General features: G+C 45.0%; 1 protein-coding gene across 1 annotated transcript in view; it reads left to right on the plus strand.

Moving 5' to 3' along the window:
* The first annotated feature begins 22959 nt into the window (after positions 1 to 22959).
* The window catches only part of MARF1 (meiosis regulator and mRNA stability factor 1), a 587347-nt gene continuing 585987 nt past the window's right edge, over positions 22960 to 24319 (plus strand). Inside the window, exon 1 of the mRNA XM_082261010.1 lies at positions 22960 to 23077. The gene's annotated coding sequence lies outside the window, so the exon portion shown is untranslated. The remainder of the gene's footprint in view (positions 23078 to 24319) is intronic.

Raw genomic sequence — 24319 nt, forward strand, 5'->3', positions numbered from 1 at the left:
CCTTAAAACAGGTGTATTAAAATGATGAATTAAAAATACTCACAAACGAGTTCTTGATAAAAGGCACATCAAACATAGCATAAAATCCTCAGCATCAAGATCGGGATTCCATCGTCCCCCGAAGCTGTACAGGGTTACCGGTTTCGAGGCTGCGCCTCTTCTTCAGAGCCTGCTAAAGACTGTTACCCGACAGAGGTTTTCTGTACAGGCCAGTAACTACTTTTGTGCCCTCATGACTTAAAGCGACATCTAAAAACTCAATCCGGTCAGTACTTCTACAACCAGTAAATTTGAGATTTAAATGGTTGTCATTCAGATACAGCAAACAATCATCAAGATGGACACTCTGATGACAAACAAAGATCAGATCGTCTATGTACCTGTAAAACATAGCGATCTGATCTCTGAAGGGATTTCTACCTCCAAAGATGTGGGACCTCTCCCACCATCCCATATAAAGAGTGGCGAGGGAGGGTGAAAATTTAGCTCCCATAGCTGCCCCACATCTCTGGAGGTAGAAATCCCCATAAAAAGAAAAATAGTTGTGAGTCAACAGGAAATGTAGTGTCTCCAGGATAAAGGATTGTAAAGAAATTGACAGACTGGTATAGTGTTCAAGAGTATATTTAATTGCATCCAATGCTAGTTTATGAGGAATTGAGGAGTAAAGGCTGGATACGTCACATGTGATCCAGACATACTCATCCTTCTATTGGAATTTGTCCATGATGTTTAATAAATTATTAGTATCTTTTAAATATCCCGGAAGAGACTGTACTATGTCCTGAAGTTGGCCATCCAACCATTCCCCAAGATGCTCGTTCAGGGATCCGATCCCGGAGACAATTGGTCTCCCAAGGACCGGGTTTGTACCCTTATGTATCTTGGGGAGATGGTGGAAAATTGGAATCACTGGAAATTATGGTATCATTTTTTTCTGATTCCCCAATTAACAAGGCTCCAAAAGCTACCCCCTTATCCACCAGGGCTTTTAATTGTGTTTTGAATCTATTTGTAGGATCACTTTTTAAGATGGTATAAGTGTTGGTGTCTTTTAATTGTCTAGATGCTTCATCTTTGTATGTATCAATATCTAAAACTACAACAGCTCCTCCTTTATCAGCATTTCTTATTATAACCACTTGCCGACTGCCTAACGCCGATCTACGTCGGCAGTCAGCCCCTCACAGGCAAAGTGACGTAGGGCTACGTCACTAGCTTGTGAGGGTCTAGGGAGCGAGCACGCGCCCCCGGAGGCGCGCTCCCGCTCCCGCGTGGTCACGGACCCCCCCGCGCGTGTGACCGGCGGACCCGATGTCCGCCGGTCACTCGGCGATCGGCGGGGGAGAGGGAGAATGTCAGGCAGCTTGTGTAAACAAGCCACCTGTCATTCTCCTTGCTGTTAGGATACTGATCACTCGGATCTAGTATGTAGATCCGTTGATCAGTGTCCATACAGCTCAAGCCCCAGCCAATCACAGTAGAAAGCACGCCCCTAGGGATACACACAGCCCCTCCCTCCCAAATAAAGTTAACCCCTTCACTACCAGTGTATTTTTACAGTAACAGTGCATATATATAGCACTGATTACTGTAGAAATGTCACTGGTAACCCCAAAAGTGTCAAAAATGTCAGTCAAAGGTCCGATCTGTCCGCCCCAATGTCGCAGTACCGCAAAAAAAATCGCAGATCGCCGCCATTACACGTTAAAAAAAAAAAACAACAAAAATGACAGAAATCTTTCCCTTTGTTAGTAAACGCGATAACTTTTGCGCAAACCAATCAAAATACGCTTTTTGCGATTTTTTTTACCAAACATAGGTAGCATAAAACAAATTGGCCGAAAAAGTAAAAAAATTTTGATTTTTAAATTTTTTTTTTGGGGAATTTCATATAAAAAAATGTGAAAAATATTGCTATTTTTGCAAAATTGACGCTCTTTTTTTGTTTATAGCGCGTGATCAAAAAATCGCACAGGTGATCAAATACCACCAAAAGAAAGCTCTGTTTGTGGGAAAAAAAGGACGCCAAATTCATTTAGGTACAGCGTCGCACGACCGCGCAATTGTCCGTTAAAGTCACGCAGTGCCGAATCGCAAAATACCCCCTGGTCGGAATGGGGGTAAAATCTTCCGGGGCTTAAGTGGATAATGGATGTATCATCCTTCAATAATTTTAAGGCTTCCCTTTCACTGATTGAGAGATTGTCCAGCGATCTGTGAATGTATGGGGGAGTAGTTGTAGCTAAATTAAAGATATCCTTCTCCACCAAATTTTGAAAGGTATCCATGTCTGGGGATGGTGATTGGATAGGGTAAAAGTCTGAAAAAACAGATAGATGTACTCTTTTAGTCTTTTGATTGTCATTTAAATGTATATCGCTGTCAATGGCCAGATCTTCCAATTCAGTAAGAGCACAAATATCAAAAAATTAGAAAAAACAAAGTAGGGGAAGTGGAAGATGTAAGAGACTCCATTGATGATTCTTGTAAACAGATATCTGGACTAGTGGTGTCATTGTTGAAAAAATGCCTTTTCAGTGTCAAATTACGAATGAATCTGTTGACATTCAGTATTACATCAAAAGGGTTAAAGTGAGTTTGAGGGCAAAATTTCAAACCTTTGGACAGGAGACTGATTTCACTATCAGCAAGAATTCTTTGTGATAAATTAATGACATTTCTGGAAATGTCCGAGTTCTCTCTTGTTATCTCCGATAGGTCCTCAGATGAGCTTGACCATCCATGCGTCCTGTGGTGTCTCCTTCCTCCTCTCCTAGTTGCTTTTTTCCTTTTTTCTCTTTTTTCTTTGTAAATTTCCTTGCCTTCTTTGCTGTATCGTTTTTTGGAACAGTGGAAGGGGTATGTGGACCACCTCCTGAACGGTGTGTATTAGTATATTCCATGGAAGTGTCAGATGTTGTCAAAGCTACAGATGTATCTGTGACACCCGTCTCTGGATCTGAAAAGCTCACCCTCTTTTTGACATAATGTCAATTCCATGAATTGAGCTTTTTCCAAGTGTAGACGTTATTTGTTTCATAGTCAGTTTTGTCTCTGAGAAGTTTTTCTTTTTTACCTTAGATAGTGTCATTTTCCAATTTATTGATCTTCTCGTTCAGTTTGTGGTCAAATTCAGAAAATTGAGACACTTCTTTTAAGGGTACTATCTCCGCCTGTATTGCTGAGATTTCCTCTTGTAATTTATCCAACTCCAAAGATTTAGAACTGATGATTAATTTCATAAGACTGAATGAACAGTGGGAAAGTGTTTCAGTCCACTGCTGTTTCGATTCCTCATTGAATAATTCAAATGTAGGGAATTTTTTGATACGAAGACCTCTGGGAATACGTGCTACATCAATATATTCTGTTAAAGTAGTTTTCTCCCAATAAGCCTTGACCTCTTTGACTATCAGCTTCTCTAGTTTTTGGAATAGAGTTTTAGCTGAGCATGAGGTGTCATCCTTGGCTTGTGCATCTTGTCTTAGTGGGTTATTATTTAGATGTCTAAATGTCCGGCTAGTTGAAGGCTCCTTCATGTCTGTGTGTGGATGTACTGCTATGTAGTAATAGACAGTCTATAAATAGCTGAGGGAATATTGTAAAACTTCAGGATAAATATCCAGAAACACTCACCGGGCAGGCAATCACTCACGGAGAAACAATTGTAGCAACAGAAAAAAGCTGCTCAGGTGAAGCAAAGCACTCCGGTGCCGGTCGGATCCACCATCCAATCGTCAAGTGTTTAAAGAGAAAGTTTGACCGCACTCAGGAGTAAATAAACTGGAATTGTTTTATTCCCATAAACTTGAATACATAGGTGCATCACACAGACATGGGACAGGTTGACGCGTTTCACAATTCTACAGATCGCTTACTCATAACCTATAGTTGGGAATCGGTGAGTGAGCCGTATAAATGGGCTGGCAACATATCAGGTGAAACAGATTCAGGGAAGTGATCCAACACACCCAGAATCTATGTGTGTATATATATATATATATATATATATATACACATACATATATATATATATATATATATATATATATATATATATATATATATATAAATGGGAGGGTGGGAGAGTCTTAGTCATAGTCATTCATAGTCATTATCTTTTTTACAAATGAGAATTTTTGTCATTAATATACTTAGTGTTTTTTCTGCACATACATATGTGTTTACTTATACATATACTCATTTGCTCACTCAAGTTATTATGTATTAGGGGGGAGTTCATTGTTGGACACTCTTCATACATCTGTGATTTTACAAGAATGTTTTATTGCTATGGACACACTGCGTGTGTTGTTTTTTTGTGTTTATTTGTTCTGTTTTGTCTTTCAATATTAGTTGGTTTGAGGTGACTGATCCGCAGGTGCTAGGCATTTTAACATCAGATTCTGGGTGTGTTGGATCATTTCCCTGAATCTGATTCACCTGATATGTTGCCAGCCCATTTATACGGATCACTCACCGATTCCCAACTATTAGTTATGAGTAAGCGATCTGTAGAATCGTGAAACGCGTCAACCTGTCCCATGTCTGTGTGATGCACCTATATATTCAAGTTTATGGGAATAAAACACTTCCAGTTTATTTACTCCTGAGGGCGGTCAAACTTTCTCTTTGAACAAAAGGTGAACGCAAGCAATGGTCTCATGTCGTTTGTAAACCGCAAATGCACCATGCATGTGAGGTAACGTCAGATCAAGGGCAGTAATTATAGCAGTAGACCTCCTCTGTAAATGAGTGGCTTTTAAAAATGTACGTAATTTCGTATATAGAAAAAAGGGGGAGGAGGGGCTGGAGGATTTTCTTGGTACCAATAGACACATATTAAGCCATTTAAAATCAATATAATTTTATTACAAAAATAACAACATAACAAAAATATTTGTAGAAAATAAGAGTGTGCATTAAAAGATTACACCCATTACAATAACTCAATTGTGCGTTAGTCTATTGTTTCCAGACAGTATTAGATGATACTATACCATTAGCAGCACAGCTGGTCAATACTCAACATATTTTGCGGTTACCTGCTTCTTCAGGAATTTCAGGGGTGAGATAACAAGACATTTTTATATAGTAAGAATGATATAGTCATCAGTATGGGAACATATACAAAGATATATATATATATATATATATTGTAAGTTGGGGAACAGGTAGCAGGTGCAAAGCTCCCTGGGATAAGCAGTCTTTCAGGCACAGATACCAAATCCAGTAAGGTAGTGATAAACAGTGCAGTGTTTATTGGTGCTATATACAAGTCTTTATACAAGTGCTGTACAGTGCTTTAAGGAAAAACAAGCAGGAGAAAGAATAACAAAACAAAAACCTAGCCGTGTCCTAGCGCTTACTATACAAAATGCAGGCCCTCACTAACAGGCTGAGCAAGCCTACAGCTTGTCAGCTTCCACAGACACAATCTGACAGTTTTACCAACCTTCTGCTCTCATTGACAAACGTTGTTTGAGAGAGCACTGGCTGTCTGTCTCAGGTGAGTTTAAATTGGCCTGGGGGAGAGGACCAAGATCCGAACTGGATCATGAATCAGAGATCCCTAAAGGTGTATGAGAGGTGCCTGGGGGATGTATAAACCCCAAACAAGACTTTTCCCGGCTCTCTCTGGGACGCTCTTCTACAATATATATACAGAATCCCACAAAAGTGAGTACACCCCTCGAAATGGTTGTAAATATTTTATTATATCTTTTCATGTGAAAACACTGAAGAAATTACACTTTTGTACAATGTAAAGTAGTGAGTGTACAGCTTGTATAACAGTGTAACTTTGCTGTCCCCTCAAAATAACTCAACACACAGCCATTAATGTCTAAACCACTTGGCAACAAAAGTGAGTACACCCCTAAGTGAAAATGTCCACAAATGGCCCAATTAGGCGACACCCCCCCCCCTCCCCAGTGTCATCTGACTCGTTAGTGTTACAAGGTCTCAGGTGTGTTAAATTTGGTGTTATCGCTATCAAAAAGACCTGCCCCGAGGTTCAAAAGGCTGTTTTTGCAAAACTGCCAACACCAAATTTAAGTCCCAAGGACACAACGGTTGCTTCACTGGTCGGAGCAAACGCAATATTCCCCGGACGAAGGTTTGAACCAACGAATGGGAAGCCATTTTCCCTCCCCGTTGTCATGTGACTCGTTAGTGTAACAAGGTCTCAGTTGTGAATGGGGAGCAGGTGTGTTCAATTTGGTGTTATCGCTCTCTCTCATACTGGTCACTGGAAGTTCAACATGGCACCTCATGGCAAAGAACTCTCTGGGGATCTGAAAAAAAGAATTGCTGCTCTAGATAAATATGGCCTAGGCCATAAGAAGATTGCCAAGAATCTGAAACTGAGCCGCAGCACGGTGCCCAAGACCATACAGTGGTTTACCAGCACAGGTTCCACTCAGAACAGGCCTCACCATGGTTGACCAAAGAAGTTAAGTGCACATGCCCAGTGTCATATCCAGAGGTTGTCTTTGGCAAATAGACGTATGAGTGCTGCCAGCATTTCTGAGGAGGTTGAAGGGGTGGGGGGTCAGCCTGTCAGTGCTCAGCACATACGCCACTCACTGCATCAAATTGGTCTGCATGGGGGGGCGTGGCCGATGACGCACGGAGGAAGACATGCATTGCTGAGCTCCGTGAACTCCTGGCCACGGCAGAGGGCTTTATTTGATTCACAAACCTACGATCTGCATGTCGGCGGACAGCCTTCATCCAGCTGACCTTGCGGAGCTCCAACAGAGCACAATACAGTGGTACCTGCTTCGTTACAGCTCCTCCGGAACCTAGATAACCCAGACCGGACAAGATAGTGCCTGGCCGCAATGCAGGCAAAGCTAAGCCTTCGCCCCCGGCCACACAGTCATCACATGGTAGAGAGGACTCAGGACTCCCTCTCCAGAACCTCCACCTTCGGCTAGCAGGTCAGTACATGGATCTACATCCATCATGGGGGCTGACCCATCTGCAGCAGGGGGGGGGGGGCACTTAAATCTGAGGCTGCAGCCCTTTTAATCGCCTTTAGAGCTTACTTTGAGTCCTGCGCAGCTAAAATGGAGTCGTCTCTGCATACTGAACTGAACTCCTTAAAGCAGCAGGTCTCTAAAACTAACACAGCTGTTTCTGCTTTGTCTGCTACACATGGGAACCATGCGATTTGAGTAGCAGCATTGGAATCTGAATCCAGAATCCGCATCCAGAGAACATCTCTCCCGCCTAAGGCAGCATCAGCTCCGTATAGAGGATGGGGAAAATAGGATCTGCAGGAACAATATTAGGCTCCAGGGCTTGCCTGAAGCCACTTCTTGTGCAGATCTAAGGCCTAAAGTGGTTGCTATCCTGAACCAGGTCCAAAACAGAGAGCCCTCTACCCCCATTGAACTGGACCTGGTGCACAGGGTGGGGGGCCAGATGGGGGCCGTCCACATGACGTGTTATGCAGAGTCCACTATTACATCCTAAAGGAAGACATCATGCATAAAGCGTGGCGTTTGGGGCCCATAGACAATCCACTTATACCCTTACCTTTTCGTAATACTTTACATATGAGGAGAGTGGTTCGCCCACTACTGGAACTGATCCACCAAACAGGAGCTACATATACCTGGGGGCACCCCTTCAGCATCAAGGTGACCTGCAACACCCAGAAGTTCGTCCTCTTGGACCCGGATCAGCTACCTGACTTCTTCTCCTTAATGGGGCATGCTCCCGTAGAGGTCCCAAAGTGGCTGGACCCGCTGGATGACCGCTTGAGGCTGCTGAACACTGGACCCCTCCCGCAGAGACATTGGCGACAGAGATCCAGATCCGTCTCTGTGGGCCGAGGGATGCAACGTCCTGCATCGCCTGAGAACTAACTGCTACCTCCCTCCAGAACCCCCCTCAAGGACTTCCAGTTGTGGGGCCTCCCTGTGCTGCACTGAGTTGTCTCCCTCTCTCTGAACCTAGATAAGATTTTCAGAATATACTTATCTGTGTCTCTCCCTTCATGTTTCTTTGCCCAGGCAAAGTTCATTCCCTCTGACTTCTCACCATTGGACGGCCGAGGACACCCTACCCACTATCTGGTTGATCTTACTCCTGCCCTTTGCTGCTGTGTTGGGCTAGCTGGGGTTCAAGGAGAGTCATAGCCATGATACATGTGGGTCACGATGATCTACTTCATCCCTTCTGTTGGTGGGACTCCGGAACCTGTTGCCAATGACTGCACCTTCTCCTATCCTTGGCTGAGGCGTAGGTTATGTTGTCCTCTGAGGGGGCCCTTCAAAGCCGGGCATCATGGAGAGCACCGTCCATAGTTGACCTTAGCGTAGCCCGGTGCTGGGGCGCTCTACCTATCATCCTGGCTCACGACTCGGCCTAGTTTCTCGGTTTATGGTTCCTGTTTAGATACAGTGGGAGGCGGGCTGCGGGAGGAGAGGCGGTGATTGCCGCCTTCCTCCCGCGATCGTCCGGGAAACGGAGAGAAGTCCTGCCTGCTTATGTAAACAAAACAGGCGGATCTTTTCTCAGACAAGCAGGGACAGATCAGCAGTTTCAGCTAAGCTGAAACTGCAATCTGTCTGTGCCTGTGACAGAACCTCCCACACACAGTGAGTAAGCACATAGGCATACATTTAACCCCTTTGATCAACCCCAGTATTAACCTCTTCCCTGCCAGTGTCATTTATACAGTAACAGTGCATATTATTTAGCACTGATTACTGTATTAGTGTCACTGGTTCCCAAAAAGTGTCAAAAATGTCAGTTAGGGGTCCGATCTGTCCGCCACAATGTCGCAGTCCCGCTAAAAATCGCAGATTGCAGCCATTACTAATAAAAGAATAATAAATAAATAAAATGTCCAAAAAACGATCCAGTAGTTTGTAAACGCTATAAATTTTGCGCAAACCAATTAAAATACGCTTTTTGGGATTTTTTTTTACCAAAAATATGTAGCAGAATACAAATTGGCCTAAACTGATAAAAAAATGTATTGACGTGTGGAGGGTCTTGTATCCAACTGCTAGGAACTACACCTACTTCTCCTCTGTCCACCAGTCTTACAGTCAGATAGACTACTTTTTCATGGACCACAGTTGTCTGGATTGGTCTCCAGACTGTGAGATAGGCACAATGGTCTGGTCAGATCACTTGCCGATTTACCTTACGCTCCACACCTGTCAGGGAATGGACTTGACATCTAAGTGACTCCCTACTAGCGAACCCCGACTGTGTTTGTACAATCACAGAGACCATTACTAGCTTTCTCTCAGACCATGTTGACGATCCCACTTCACTCCCAATGCAATGGGAGGCGCTCAAAGCGGTCCCACGTGGAACCTTTATCCAACTTGGAGCTCGCCTTAAGAAAGAGCGCTCTGCCACTATAGAGGCAGCAGTACTCAGACTCTATACCCTGGAATCTGACCACAAGAAAGTCCCCACTATAGACGCTCTTGCTGACATCTCTGTAGCTAGATCTCAACTTAGGGAATTGTATGAAGCCTCTGCTCGTACATACAAAGGCAAGCTGGCCCTTCATCAATACAAGCTACAAGACAAGTGTGGCAGGCCACTGGCCCGCACCCTTCACCAGAAAGCCTCCTCTACCTTCATTATTCATATTTGCAACAGTGCCGGGGACCTGGTTTTGGCACCATCACAGATTGGCCAGTCATTCACTGACTTTTACCAATCCTTATATCATATTTCACACCCCTCACCCTCTCACCCCTCTATTGTCTCTGACGCAGATAAGGCATCATATATTACGAGGACTGCCCAACTGGGTCTGGTCTCTGACACAGTGTCAGATCTGGAGTCATCGATCTCGGAGGCTGAGGTGGCGAAAGCCATCAATACTACCCCATCTGGCAAGAGTCCCGGTCCTGATGGTTTTACCCCCCAAATTTTATAAAACATTCGGCCCTATTATTACTCCTTTCCTGTCTAGAGTATTTAATTCCATTTCGGAAGGCTCTACCTTTCCCCACCAGACATTAGAGGCCCAAACCACCCTCATTCCAAAATCCGGCAAAGACCCTTCTCTCTGTGCCAATAACCGCGCCATCTCTTTGAGTGGAGTAGACCTTAAAATATATGCCAAAATTCTAGCGAACAGGCTACAGCCTTTGATGCCCTAGCTTATACATATGGACCAGGTAGGTTTTGTCCGGGGACGTGAGGCCAGGGATAATACCCTGAAAATTCTCCTCCTCTTGGAACATGCTCGGGCACATGATTTTCCACTCTGCCTCCTGACAGTTGATGCCGAAAAGGCTTTTGCTAGAGTGGATTAGCTAATCCGCCGTTTAACCCTGCAACAGATAGGTCTCAGCCCGAATATGCTGTTGCAGCTGATGGCTCTATACACGACCCCATCCATTAGAATTCGTGTTAATGGTTCCCTGTCCCCCACATTTAACATACACAACGGAACGCGTCAGAGATGCCCTTTGTCCCCACTCTTATATGTTCTCATTATGGAACATCTAGCCATTGCCATTCGCAAAACCCCTCTTATTATCGGCCCCCCTGCATTCCAAACTCGCCTTATTTGCAGACGATTTGTTACTTTATGTTACCTCACCTCGGATATTACTACCTGCGATTATGGAAGAATTTCGGGAGTTCGGAAATATGGAAAACTTTAAAGTCAACCATAACAAATCAGAAATCCTAAACATAACCCTGTCCCAGGAAACCCTTGGGCAGATCTCGAGTACGTATCCCTCCAAAACCGGGTCCTCCTCCATCCGATACCTGGGAGTCAACCTACCTTCTAATGTGTCCCGCCTGTTTGCCGAGAATTTTGAACCCTTACTCCTCAAGACTCAATCCGACCTCTCTACCTACTCCACAAAACGACTGTCGTGGTTTGGGCGGATCAACGTTTTAAAAATGGACGTTCTCCCCCGGGTTCTTTACTTAATCCATGCATCTCTATCCACATACTGACTTCTTACTTTAAAAAACGTTGCCGATCTCTCTCACGATTTATATGGCACACAAACCGTCCCAGACTAAAATACACAAAATCAACCTCCCTAAAACTCACGGAGGAGCTGGAGTGCCTGACTATCCCAGTAGAAGTCTTTTCAGAGGAAACGCGTTGGAGAGGAGGCGTGTCGCGCCTGCCACCCACGTCATCTGAGGTGTCCGTGCTGCAGCCGGACACAGGATACTGAAAGGCTCCACATTTACATGCCAATACCAAGACCTGTTTCATGTAAGTACATTTGCCTATGTTTTCTTAATAAACCAAGGATAATACACTACGGGCGGTTCATTTGTTTCATTACATGGTATGCACTAGAGCTACAAGCTGAGCTATATCATTGGAAGAGTGAATAAACTGATAGTCTGGGGAACACTCAGGAGGATACCAACATCATTATCCAATTCAACCAGGGGAATTATCTCAGATACGCAAGTTATTAGAGACATCTGGTAAGAGGTTCCACTGTGTGTCACACCAGGGTGAACTGTGCATGCCATTGCATAGAGTTAATGCCTGAGAAATTTATCTATCTGGTAAGCAGGATTGTCAGCTGGTGGTGGGATCCTTTATCACTTTAACATCACCTTCCTTTGAATATTTCAAGCACCCACATGTCAAGATACTTCAATTCATTTGTTATCACCTGATGGACTTTGATTTTGTTGTGAATCACAGTTTTGGACATTTTAGTCTCTTCAGCTGTTTGGAATTGTTTATTTTGATTTTGTCACATTTCACACACCTTTTATGTAGTGTATATCAACATATTTGTTGTCCTACACAATTTGTTTAGCGCACCAACCCATTTTTCACATATTATTTTGCTAGGTACAGCTTCTTGGTTGCAGCTTTACACGTCAATAATTATCAGCGCACTTCCACATATTCCCATAGAGGTCTTTTCTTTGCCCAAACAAACTTAATGAAAATAGCATGAATCAAATGAAAGTACAGAGCAGGCAACTGAACCGGAAGAGCCCTTATCAAATAAATATGCTTGGGCAATATACTCATCTTTATCAAATTGCACCTGCCAAACCATGAGTGGAGGCCTGTATGCCACTTTTCCAGTAGCCTACGTGTCTCCTCAATCAGAGGGGGAAAGTTAAAATCATAAACCCTAGTCAAACACGGTGGAATATAAATACCCAGGTATCGTAGGGCCCTATCGGTCCATCGAAAGCTGAAACTCGATTGTAAGTCGCGTAAGAGAGGCGGGCACACCCCCACTCCCACTTACCAAAATTGATTTTAAAGTTTGAAAGACATCCGTATCTTGTCAGTTCTCGTAAAAAATTTGTCAAGAAAGGGTCAAGTTCTTCAGTGAAAACATAAGATCATCCGCATAAGCGGATATCTTATAATGACTTCCACCAACCTTCAATCCCTGAATATCTGGATTCTGACGGATAGTACAGAGAAAAGGTTCCAACGAAAGGGCAAATAAGAGGGGGGACAGGGGGCACCCCTGTCTTGTACCATTCTTAATAGGGAAAGGATCAGATAAAAAAACGTTAACCTTGACCTGTGTGGAGGGATTTGAGTATATATTAGTGATCCAATGCTGCATATTACTTCCCAAACCTATATATTTTAGAACTGTAAACAGGAAACGCCAGTTCACCCTATCAAAGGCTTTCTCCGCATCAGTATTAGGCTCCATGTACACGGGACGTTAGAAAAAACGTCCTGCAAAGCTATTTCTGACGCCGGGAAAAAGCAGCTGTTAAACGTGCTTTCAGTAGCTTTTTCCATTTGCGTTATTGCACGTTTGGCCACGTTGCTTTTAGCAGCGTTTTTCTGCCTCCATTCAAAATCAATGGTTCCCTATGGGATCCGACTTGCGGCGCGACCTGCACTGTGAGAATCTTGAGGGGGAACTCCACGCCAAAAATGGGAAAAAAACTGCGTGGGGGTCCCCCCCAGGTTCCAAACCAGGCCCTTCGGGTCCAGTATGGAATTTGAGGGTAGCCCCACGCTGAAAAAACGGCGTGGGGTCCCACCCAAAATCCATACCAGACCCTTATCCGAGCATGCAGCCCGGCAGGCCAGGAAAGGGGAGGGGACGAGCGAGCGTCCCCACCCCCCCTGGACCACATGCCCTCAACATGGGGGGGTGTTGGTGCTTTGGGGCAGGGGGAGCTCTGCACCCCCCACCTCAAAGCACCTTGCCCCCATGTTGATGAGGACAAGGGCCTCATCCCCACAACCCTTTAACAAGGGGGCCCCCCAGATCCCGGACCCCCTCCCTATGTGAATGGGTATGGGGTACACTGTACCCCTACTCATTCACCACATAAAAGGCAGTGTATGGAAATAACGACAGGAGACGTTTTGGAAAGTTTATTAAAAATCTTCATCCGGCTATTCTTGTATTCTCCTCTCCGGTCTTCTGCTCTTTTGCTGTCCGCTCTTCTTGTCTTCTCCTCTCCAGGGTCTTCTGCTCTTTTGCTGTCCGCTCTTCTTGTGTTCTCCTCTCTGGGGTCTTCTGCTCTTTTGCTGTCCGCTCTTCTGCTGTCCTCTCTTCTTTTCTTCTCCTCTCCGGTCTTCTGCTCTTTTGCTGTCGGCTCTTTTTCTTTCTCCGGACCTCCTCCGACGATGTCTCCGGTGATTATGCCGGTCTCCGGTCTCTGCAGCTTATTATATAGCCATTAGGGGCGTGGCCCCGATGACGTCATCGGGAGGCCCCTCCCCCTCATGTCACAGATGACGTCGATATTCGAGAGGTATTAGCAACGTGAATCATATTTAGCACTTTAGTGGTGTTGTCCCTAGCCTCTCGGCTAGGGACAAACCCCACCTGGTCAAGGTGAACGAGATCAAGGATATGCGGAGCTAATCGATTGGCCAAGATTTTTGTCAAAATTTTTAGATCAATATTAAGTAAAGAAATAGGCCTATAGCTACCACAAGATGTAGGATCCTTTCCCTCTTTCAAAATCACCGTAATATGTGCCGCTAAGGTGTCTCTAAGCATGTTGGCGCCTTCTTTCGTAGAATTATAAAATCTAACCAGATACGGGCCCAAAATAGAAGAAAAAACTTGAAAATATTGAAGCGTAAAGCCGTCTGGGCCAGGGGCCTTCTTTAACTTCATAGTACTTATGGTCTGTTGAACGTCTGTCAAGGTAATCGGATCGTCTAGCTGCTCACTTATCTCAGTAGAGAGTGTAGGAAGATGGGACTTTGCAAGATATTCCTCCATTACCGATATAGGGATGGAATTATCCATTAGTGAGTACAATAAGCAGTAGGGACCAAACTCCCCCACAATCTGTTTGGGAGGTGTCAACTTGTGGCCCTGCCTTGAAACAATGTTGGGGACATATGTCGACAATTTCGGGTCTCTCACAGAGTGTGCAAGCAATTTCCCGCATTTGTCTCCATATTCATATCCCCAACCTCGGCTCCTCTGAAGAGCCGCTTTAGCTCTGAACAAAAGAAGATCGGCTATTTGTTGCCATATTTTTATAAGTTCAGTTTCCAGAGCCGGTGACGTAGCATGTTTATATTTAGATTCAAGATGACGAAGCGTATCTAAAAGCTGCGCTAATTGTTTATCTCGTTCCTTTTTAAGTCTAGCTCCGTGATTAATAAGAAGTCCCCTTAAGACAGTTTTATGGGCCTCCCACAGATTCCCTATCTCACATTCCTCCAAGTCATTTATCTGAAAATATTCCTGCAGTTTAGATGAGATGTCCGTCAGGACTTCAGGAATCTGTAGGAGGCTCTCATTCAACCTCCATAAGCACTGACGAGAAGAGGCAAAATCCGATAAAGAGTAAGTAAGCAACACCGGCGCATGATCTGACCATGTTATGTCCCCAATTGTTGATGTCTTAATCGCATGGAGCTGTCTGTGCGGGATTAAAAAATAATCAATCCGTGAGTAGGCCTTATGAGGAACTGAATAAAATGTGTAATCCCTTTCAGAAGGGTGCAGCAAATGCCACACATCTATCCATTGAGCATTATAAAACGTCTGTGTGATACTTTTACTTGCAGACGGTAATATAGCCGATCTACCCGAAGATGTATCAAGTCGAGCCAGAGGTGGGACATTAAAGTCCCCGCCTAAGATGAGCTGTCCCTCCATAAACTCCATAAGCAATTTAGTCACTCGCTTAAGAAACCCTGCTTGACAGTCATTTGGCGCATATAATGTTGCAAATGTGAGTTGTATGTCCCCCACTCTCCCCTTAACAAATAGGAACCGTCCCGCCGGGTCAGTCTGGATATCCTGCAATGTCCAGGGAAGTTTGGAAGACAGTAAAATGGTCACTCCTCTAGATTTAGCGTCGATATTCATAGAGTGGTATGCTGAATTGTAACCTCTATTCGTGAGCCTGGGAGCTCTGTCACCCCTAAAGTGTGTCTCCTGGATAAAAGCGACATCCACCTTAGATCGCTTGAGATCATTAAGCAGCATCCTTCTCTTCTCCGGTGTATTAAGGCCTCTAGCATTCAAGGAGAAGACGGTGATATCCTCCATCTTCACGATGGGGGAAAAAAAAAAATAAAATTTATTGTCCCCCCACCCACCCCTCACAATACACCCTCCCCCTAGCACAGGAAATTCCCGTGTACACTATGTGACTAAAGTCACCCCTCAGTGTACTGGCCTAAATGGGGCGATAATCTAGAACATGGACAGCAAGCAGAGATAGGATAAAAACCTTAAAAAAAAAAAAAATTGAGAGAAAAAAATATCCAGAAATAAACACTGCGCTCCCGGCCCCCCCTCCAGCAAAGATCAAAAAAACTTAATGACTTAATAATCCTCCAAAAAAGAAAAAAAGGAAGAGAGGGGGGAGGACGCAAAGCTAAGCTCATATCCTCCCTCCCCAGTCCTCTCTAAACTAAATATCCCCCCATCCCGAAGTGAGTACCTACTTCCCCCTCTTGCCCACCTATCGGCCGGGCCCTATACCTTACTCCTACTGAATCCTATTCAGGGACCTATGACCATAAAAATAGACGGGGGGTCTTAACAGCCCAAAAAGGGAAAGGGAGAAAAAAACAAAAAGCAGAACCCTTCCCTTTCTTACATCTCTTGATCCATTCAAAAAGGAAAGGAGGAACGGGGAGAGGGGGGAAGAGTAAGCAAGAGGTATACAACTATATTGACCACCCTATAGATCAGTAAGCCTCTCTAAAAAAAAAAAAAAAAAAAAAAAGGGGGGGGGGTCCACAAAAAAGGGAGGTATATAGATGCTCCTGGTGAAAACTAAAATTATTCATGATCCCTCAATACCACTCAATATCCAAGATGTTCCTGCATTTACCAAAAGTAAAAAAAAAAAAAAAAAAGGAAAAATTAATACCTTTATACCAATAACCTATCAGTATCCCACTACTCAGAGGCCAATCGCCCGAAGGATACCCCATACAGGTCCCGCGTTTGCCAAAATCGAGCCATACATCTGCGTCCATCGTTCTAGTGTACAAATAAATTTAAAGAAAAAAAAAAAAGAGGGGCATTATAACTGTGCTAGTGAAAAAAAAATATATATAAAAATATAAATAGTGAGAAAAAAAAAAAAGGGAGGAGAGGCCTTCTCCACTTGAGGCCTCATAATTACTTGTGCTTAAGGAGAGTTATTACATAACTCAAAGAGGAACACACCAAAAAGAAAAAATGTGATATTCAATGTTAGATGAGCAGCAGATGCAGGCCCCATCCCAGCCCACACGGGCCATGCAGGGGAATCCCCCTGCAAATCCAACCCTTACTATATCCTTCCCTCAACCCATCCTCCCAACTCCTTCCACCCACTCCAGTCATTCATAAGAATTAGAAGGAATACAGGGAAAAGGGGGGAAGGTGGGAGGACAGAGGGGAAAAAAAAAGAAAAGAAGAAGAGAGTAGGGGGAAGGGAGAGAGAGGGAAAGAACCAGAAGAGAAAAGAGGGAAAAAAGTATCAATCTGTCCCCTATCATTAAAATAACTGATATGGAGGAATTATTCGAAAAGTCTCTCTCAAAGAATCCCTTAGCCTTCCATTCATGTCAGACCAGTCTCTTGTAACAACTTGGATGGTCCCTCTGCTGTTATCTGTTGTTCCTGGCATGATTGTCGTCTCCTACCTGATGGTACTCTGTTTCTGTTCCCCCCTAAACTAGGGAAGAAAACCAGCCAATTCGGGACCTGAAAAGGGACTATATCCATAAATGAAAAAAGACTTGGTAGGTCCTTTGGCGTACGTAATGTGAAGGAGCCCTGAGGGTTACGAAAGGTAACAGTCAAGGGGAAACCCCAGCGATATGTCAGGCCCTGCTGTCTTGCCTTATCTAGTACTGGTCTGAGAATAGCTCTCCTTTGCAGTGTGGCCTTGGATAAATCCGGAAGGATTTTAATAGGTACCCCATTAAAGTCTACTGTGCCTTTGTCCCAAGCACCCCGTAGAATTAACTCTTTGTCCGCAAAATGATGTATCCGGCAGACCACATCCCGGGGTCTGTCGGGATTGGTGGAGCGGGGACCTAAAGAACGATGGATCCTATCAAACTGCAGTCTATTAGGGTATAAATCTCAGAGGATTCCCCGAAATATATTTTTTGCCATCTCCTCTAAATTTTCCGTTTCTGTATTCTCTGGGAGACCCCTCAGACGCACATTGTTGCGTCGGCTTCTGTCCTCCAACTCCTCCATACAAAGTTGTAAGGACACCTCTGCATCTATATGAAATCTAATATGGCTTTCCAGAGACTGCACCCGTCCTTCCAGAGAGGTAAGGGCCGACTCACTCACCAACATCTTCTGTGCCACAGCTTGTACCTCGCCACGTACCTCTTCAATGGCGGCCTGTTGTTTCTCTTCCATACGGGCTACCATTGCGGCAAAATCAGCCTTGGTGGGTAGGGCTTGTAACAAAGCCCGTAGTTCCGCATCTGCCAGCAGGGATTGTACACCTTCCTCGGGCCTGACCTCAGTCACCGCCGAGGCAACAGCACGCACTCCAGGCGCCTCCAGTGGAACAAAGGAACCTACCCGGTCACTCTCCACCCAGGCAGGATCCATCAGTCTAGTCTGCGAACCACGAGGTACCGCCATCTTAGACCCCTGTGGGCCGGGAGCCGAGATCGGGAAGAACTGCAAAATCTCCCCCTCAGGTTTCAGCAGGCTTGTTTTCTTAACCGAGCTTTTAGTTTTCCGTTTTTTGGTTAATATCATTGCCAGGTCTGTTCAATATATGCCGGTGGAGACGGAGTGATTCGGGAGCTCAGTAGATGTGTGCCTCTACTCCGCCATGTCCTGACCACGCCCAATTTGAGAATGGCCACGTGTCTTATTGTATTCCCTTTCTCTAAAAAGTTTGTTCCTTATGCTAGGGTCCTCACCAGTGCAGTATTTGTACATTGATATCATATCCCCCCTCAAGCGTCTCTTCTCCAGAGAGAATAAGTTCAATGCTTGTAGTCTTTAATTATTTTTGTTGCCCTTCTCTGGACTCTCTACAGTTCCAGCACATCCTTCCTGAGGACCGATGCCCAGAACTAGATAGCATACTCCAGATGTGGCCGGACCAGAGTCTTGTAGAGTGGGAGAATAATCTCTTTATTTCTGGAGTGAATCCCCTTTTTTTTTTACATGCCAGTATTATGTGGGCTTTGCTTGCATGCCACTGCCAAGCCTGTTGTCCACTAGGACCCCCAGGTCCTTTTCCATCTTAGATTCACCCAGAGGTTTCCCCCATAGTGAGTAGCTTGCTTTCGTGTTTCTGACGCCCAAGTGCATTACTTTACATTTTTCAACATTAAACCTCATTTGCCATGTAGTTGCCCACCCCATTATTTTGGTCCGCTTGTAAGATTTCCACATCCTGCATAGAATATATTGGCATGCTTAGTTTAGTATCATCCACAAATACCGAGATTGTGCTAGATATCCCCTCCTCTAGATCATTTATGAATAAATTAAACAAGATTGGTCCCAGGACAGAACCTTGGGGGACCCCGCTTTCCACACCCGCCCAATCCGAGTACTCCCCATTTATCACCACCCTCTGGACTCTCCCCTGGAGCCAGTTCTCTATCCAGGTACTCACACTATGGTCCATACCTACATTCCTTAGTTTGTACAGTAAGCATTTGTGGGGAACGCCGTCAAAGGCCTTTGCAAAGTCCAGATACACCACATCCACAGGTTTACCTTTATCTAGGTGGCAGCTCACTTCATCGTAGAAGGTTAATAGATTGGTTTGGCAAGAACGATTTTTCATGAATCCATGCTGATTACTACTAATAATACATAACTAAAGTCTTGTATGTGGTCCCTTAACATCCCCTCCAAAATCTTGCAGACTACTGATGTTAGGCTGACTGACCTATAGTTACCCTGGATATATCTCGGCCCTTTTTTAACCACTTTAGCCCCGCTCACATGGAGGCAACTGCGGCAAAGTGCTGCGATCCCGTCCAGCGACGTAGACCTACGTCGCTGGACTCCGCCCCCTGTGGGCGGCGCTCGCGCGCCGCCGGAGGCTCGCTCCCGCTGTGTTCATTCACAGCGGGAGTCAGGCCAGGGGAGGAGCAGCGGCGATTGCCGCTGCTCTGCCCTGATCGTCGTGGATCGAGTCTGGAGATCTGCCCACTGTGTGTAAACACAGCGGGCGGATCTCCATAGTGACAGGGACTGACAGATCGGAGTGTTCAGCATAGCTGGACATCCGATCTGTCCTTCTGTCACACAGTCACCTCCCCCCCCACACGTCAGTAAGCACCAGGCATACATTAACCCCTCCCTCTCCAATAAAATTAACCCCTTCCCTGCCAGTGTCATTTTTACAGTAACAGTGCATATATATAGACCTGATTACTATAGAAATGTCACTGGTACCCCCAAAAGTGTCAAAAATGTCAGTCAAGGGTCCGATCTGTCCGCCGCAATGTCGCAGTCCCGCAAAAAAAATCGCAGATCACCGCCATTACGCGTTAAAAAAAAAAACATCAAAAATGACAGAAATCTTCCCCTTAGTTAGTAAACGCAATAACTTTTGCGCAAACCAATCAAAATACGCTTATTGAGATTTTTTTTACTAAACATAGGTAGCAGAAAACAAATTGGCCAAAAATTTAAAAAAAATTTGATTTTTACATTTTTTTTGGGGGGAATTTCATATAAAAAAATGTGAAAAATATTGTTATTTTTTCAAAATAAACGCTCTTTTTTTGTTTATAGCGCAAAAAGTAAAAATCGCACAGGTGATCAAATACCACCAAAAGAAAGCTCTGTTTGTGGGAAAAAAAGGACGTAAATTTGGTTTGGGTACGGTGTCGCACGACCGCGCAATTGTCAGTTAAATTCGCACAGTGCCGAATCGCAAAAAGTGGCCTGGACGGAAGACAGCAAAATCCTCTGGTGGTAAAGTGGTTAAATATTGGTACCACGTTGGCTTTTTTCCAATCAGCTGGCACCATACCCGTCTGTAGACTAACCTTAAAGATCAGGAATAATGGTCCGGCAATCACCTGGGTGAGCTCTTTAAGAATCCTCGGGTGCAAGCCATCCGGTCCTGGTGATTTATTTATGTTAAGTTTCTCTAGTTTAGTTCTAACTCTATCTTCTGTTACCCATAGCGGTATTTCCTGAGGTGTATTATTTAGTTTAGCCTTACAAGCTGGGTTGGTGTAGCCCCCCCCCCCGATTCTTTTGTGAAGACTGAAGAGAAGAAATTATTTAACACTACTGCCTTTTCCCCTGTCCTCTGTGGCCATATTTCCCTTGTCCTCTTTTATTGGGCCAATGTGTTCTGGCCTCGCTTTCTTACTATTTATATACTTAAAGAATTTCTTGGGGATCTTTTTACTCTCTTCCGCTATATGTCTCTCGTGTTCTATTTTAGCCGCCTTGATTTCGTCTTTACATTTTTTATTACACTCTTCGTAATGCTTGAATGCTGACATAAATCTTCCCTGTAGTTAGTAGATAGTTAGTAGCAATAACTTTTGCGTAAATCAATCAAAATACATTTTTTGCGATTTTTTTAATCAAAAATATGTAGCAGAAAACAAATTGGCCTAAAACGTTAAAAAATCTAAATGTTATATAGCAGAATGTGAAAAATATTGTTTTTTTTTTTTTTTTCAAAATTGTCGCTCTTTTTTTGTTTATAGTGTAAAAAATAAAAATCGCACAGGTGATCAAATACCACCAAAAGAAAGCTCTATCTGTGGGAAAAAAAGGACGTCAACTTTATTTGGGTAAAGCGTTGCACGACCAGGCAATTGTCCGTTAACCACTTGACCTCTGCTCACATTGCTGCTACTGCAGCAATGTGGGTCGTTATCGTCCAGCGACGTAGACCTACGTCGCTGGACTACTCCCCCTGTAGGCGGCGCTCCCGCTGTTTTCAGTCACAGCGGGAGTCGGGCCAGGGGAGGAGCGGCGGCGATCGCCGCTGCTCTTCCCTGATCGTCGGGGAATCGAGTGTGGAGATCCGCCAGCTTGTGTAAACAGAGCGGGCGGACAGATAGCATATGGTTCAGCATAGCTGAACATGCGATCTGTCCCTGACTCACTCAGTCACCTCCCCCCACACACGTTAGTAAGCACCAGGCATACATTAACCCCTCCCTCTCCAATAAAATTAACCCCTTCCCTGCCAGTGTAATTTTTACAGTAACAGTGCATATATATAGCACTGATTACTGCAGTAATGTCACTGGTACCCCCAAAAGTGTCAAAAATGTCAGTCAAGGGTCCAATCTGTCCACCGCAATGTCGCAGTCCCGCAAAAAAAAAATCGCAGATCGCCGCCATTACTCGTTAAAAAACAAAAAAAAACAAAAATGACAGAAATATTTCCCTTAGTTAGTAAACGCAATAACTTTTGCGCAAACCAATCAAAATACGCTTATTGTGATTTTTTTTTACCAAACATAGGTAGCAGAAAACAAATTGGCCAAAAAATTTAAAAAAAATTTGATTTTTACATTTTTTTGGGGGGGAATTTCATATAAAATTTTTTTAAAAATATTGTTATTTTTTCAAAATAAACGTTCTTTTTTTGTTTATAGCGCAAAAAGTAAAAATCGCACAGGTGATCAAATACCACCAAAAGAAAGCTCTGTTTGTGGGAAAAAAAAAGGACGTAAATTTCGTTTTGGTACGGCGCCGCACGACCGCGCAATTGTCAGTTAAATTCGCACAGCGCCGAATCGCAAAAAGTGGCCTGGACGTAAGACAGCAAAATCCTCCGGTGGTAAAGTGGTTAAAGTAACGCAGTGACGAATCGCAAAATAGGGCCTGGTCATTAAGCAGGAAAATCTTCTGGGTCAGAAGTGGTTAAGGCATCAGAGTAAAGGGGCTGTATACAAATGCACGCCACACTTTTCACATATTTGTAAAAAATGTTGAAAACCATTTATCATTTTCCTTCCACTTCACAATGATGTGCCACTATGTGTCACATAAAATCCCAATACTATACATTTGCGTTTTTGGTTGTAGCATGACAAAATGTGGAACATTTCAAGGGGTATGAATACTTTTTCAAGGCACTGTATTTCTGAGTTTATATTAGATTCTGACCACTACCAGGTATTGTACATTGACACAGATTGCCTAGCTAAGTCATCAAATACATTCTCGTTTGTAGAATGTGACGTCACACGACAAAATAGAAAGACGATTCTTCACCTGAAAAAAAAAAAACAGTGGAGGCGGGCCTGTGAAGAACAGAATCGGAGCGGTTACTCCACAGAAGTCGCTCTGTTGTCACTGCAGTTGTATGAAAACTAAACACTGCGCCCATTTGGTCGTAAAGCTCATCAGCTTTTGTATCCATTACCGAGACGCTAACTACTGACAGAGCACCATAACAAAGTGCACAACTAAAAGCCACAACACTCCACACATAAAGAGCGGAATGTAGAAATTCGACCCGCCTTTTTCTATCACTTTGGACAGCAGAGGCTCAGAGAGGAAAGGAGGCGGGGCGACGTCATAGATGCGTCCTGCGTAAAGAAAGAAAGGAGTGAACGTCGTCAGAAAGCGGAAGAGTGTGTGAGTAATCACAAAGAAGGAAGATGTGAGACAAGCAGGGGGAGTGAGAGAAGGTAGAGGGCCAGGTGAGCTCTGGTGATTGGTTTTTGGGGGATTGGGAAGGTTCATGAGAGGCACAGGTCGCCCTACTTCTATGCGTTCTGTACTGCAGCAGTCGTTTTTGAACAGAAGGGCTTCCCCTCTATGCTTTCAGTGCCTGGCGGCTTGCTTTTGGTTGTGTGTGATGTTTACCAGCATCTTGTCTTATTATTGACTTTATGTGCCTGATCTGCAAGTCCTCCACCAGGAGTAGGCGGTCAGGGATATTACAGAACAAGCAGGGTATGCTGGTGTGTTAATAGTTTTACACTCATATAAACTATGTACTCTGCACTATCTCACTGGTACAAGCCCCCCCCACAGGCTGAGCATACACTGGTACAAGCCCCCCCCTCCCCCCCCCCCACAGGCTGAGCATACACTTGTACAAGCCCCCCCTCCCCCCCCCACAGGCTGAGCATACACTGGTACAAGCCCCCCCTCCCCCCCCACAGGCTGAGCATACACTTGTACAAGCCCCCCCCCTCCCCCCCCACAGGCTGAGCATACACTTGTACAAGCCCCCCCCCTACAAGCTGAGCATACACTGGTACAAGCCCCCCCCCCCACAGGCTTAGCATACACTGGTACAAGCCCCCCCCCCCCACAGGCTTAGCATACACTGGCACAAGCCCCCCCCCCACAGGCTTAGCATACACTGGCACAAGCCCCCCCCCACAGGCTTAGCATACACTGGTACAAGCCCCCCCCCCACAGGCTTAGCATACACTGGTACAAGCCCCCCCCCCCCACAGGCTTAGCATACACTGGTACAAGCCCCCCCCCCCACAGGCTTAGCATACACTGGCACAAGCCCCCCCCCCACAGGCTTAGCATACACTGGCACAAGCCCCCCCCCCCCCCACAGGCTTGGCATACACTGGTACAAGCCCCCCCCCCACAGGCTTAGCATACACTGGCACAAGCCCCCCCCCCACAGGCTTAGCATACACTGGTACAAGCCCCCCCCCCCCCACAGGCTTAGCATGCACTGGTACAAGCCCCCCCCCCCCACAGGCTTAGCATGCACTGGTACAAGCCCCCCCCCCCACAGGCTTAGCATACACTGGTACAAGCCCCCCCACAGGCTTAGCATACACTGGTACAAGCCGCCCCCCCCCGGCTTGGCATACACCGGTACAAGCCCCCCCCCCCACAGGCTTAGCATACACTGATACAAGCCCCCCCCCCCCACAGGCTTAGCATACACTGGCACAAGCCCCCCCCCC

Source organism: Pelophylax lessonae (genome assembly GCF_965119305.1).
Source record: "Pelophylax lessonae genome assembly, chromosome: 6".
Classification (NCBI taxonomy): Eukaryota; Metazoa; Chordata; class Amphibia; order Anura; family Ranidae; genus Pelophylax; species Pelophylax lessonae.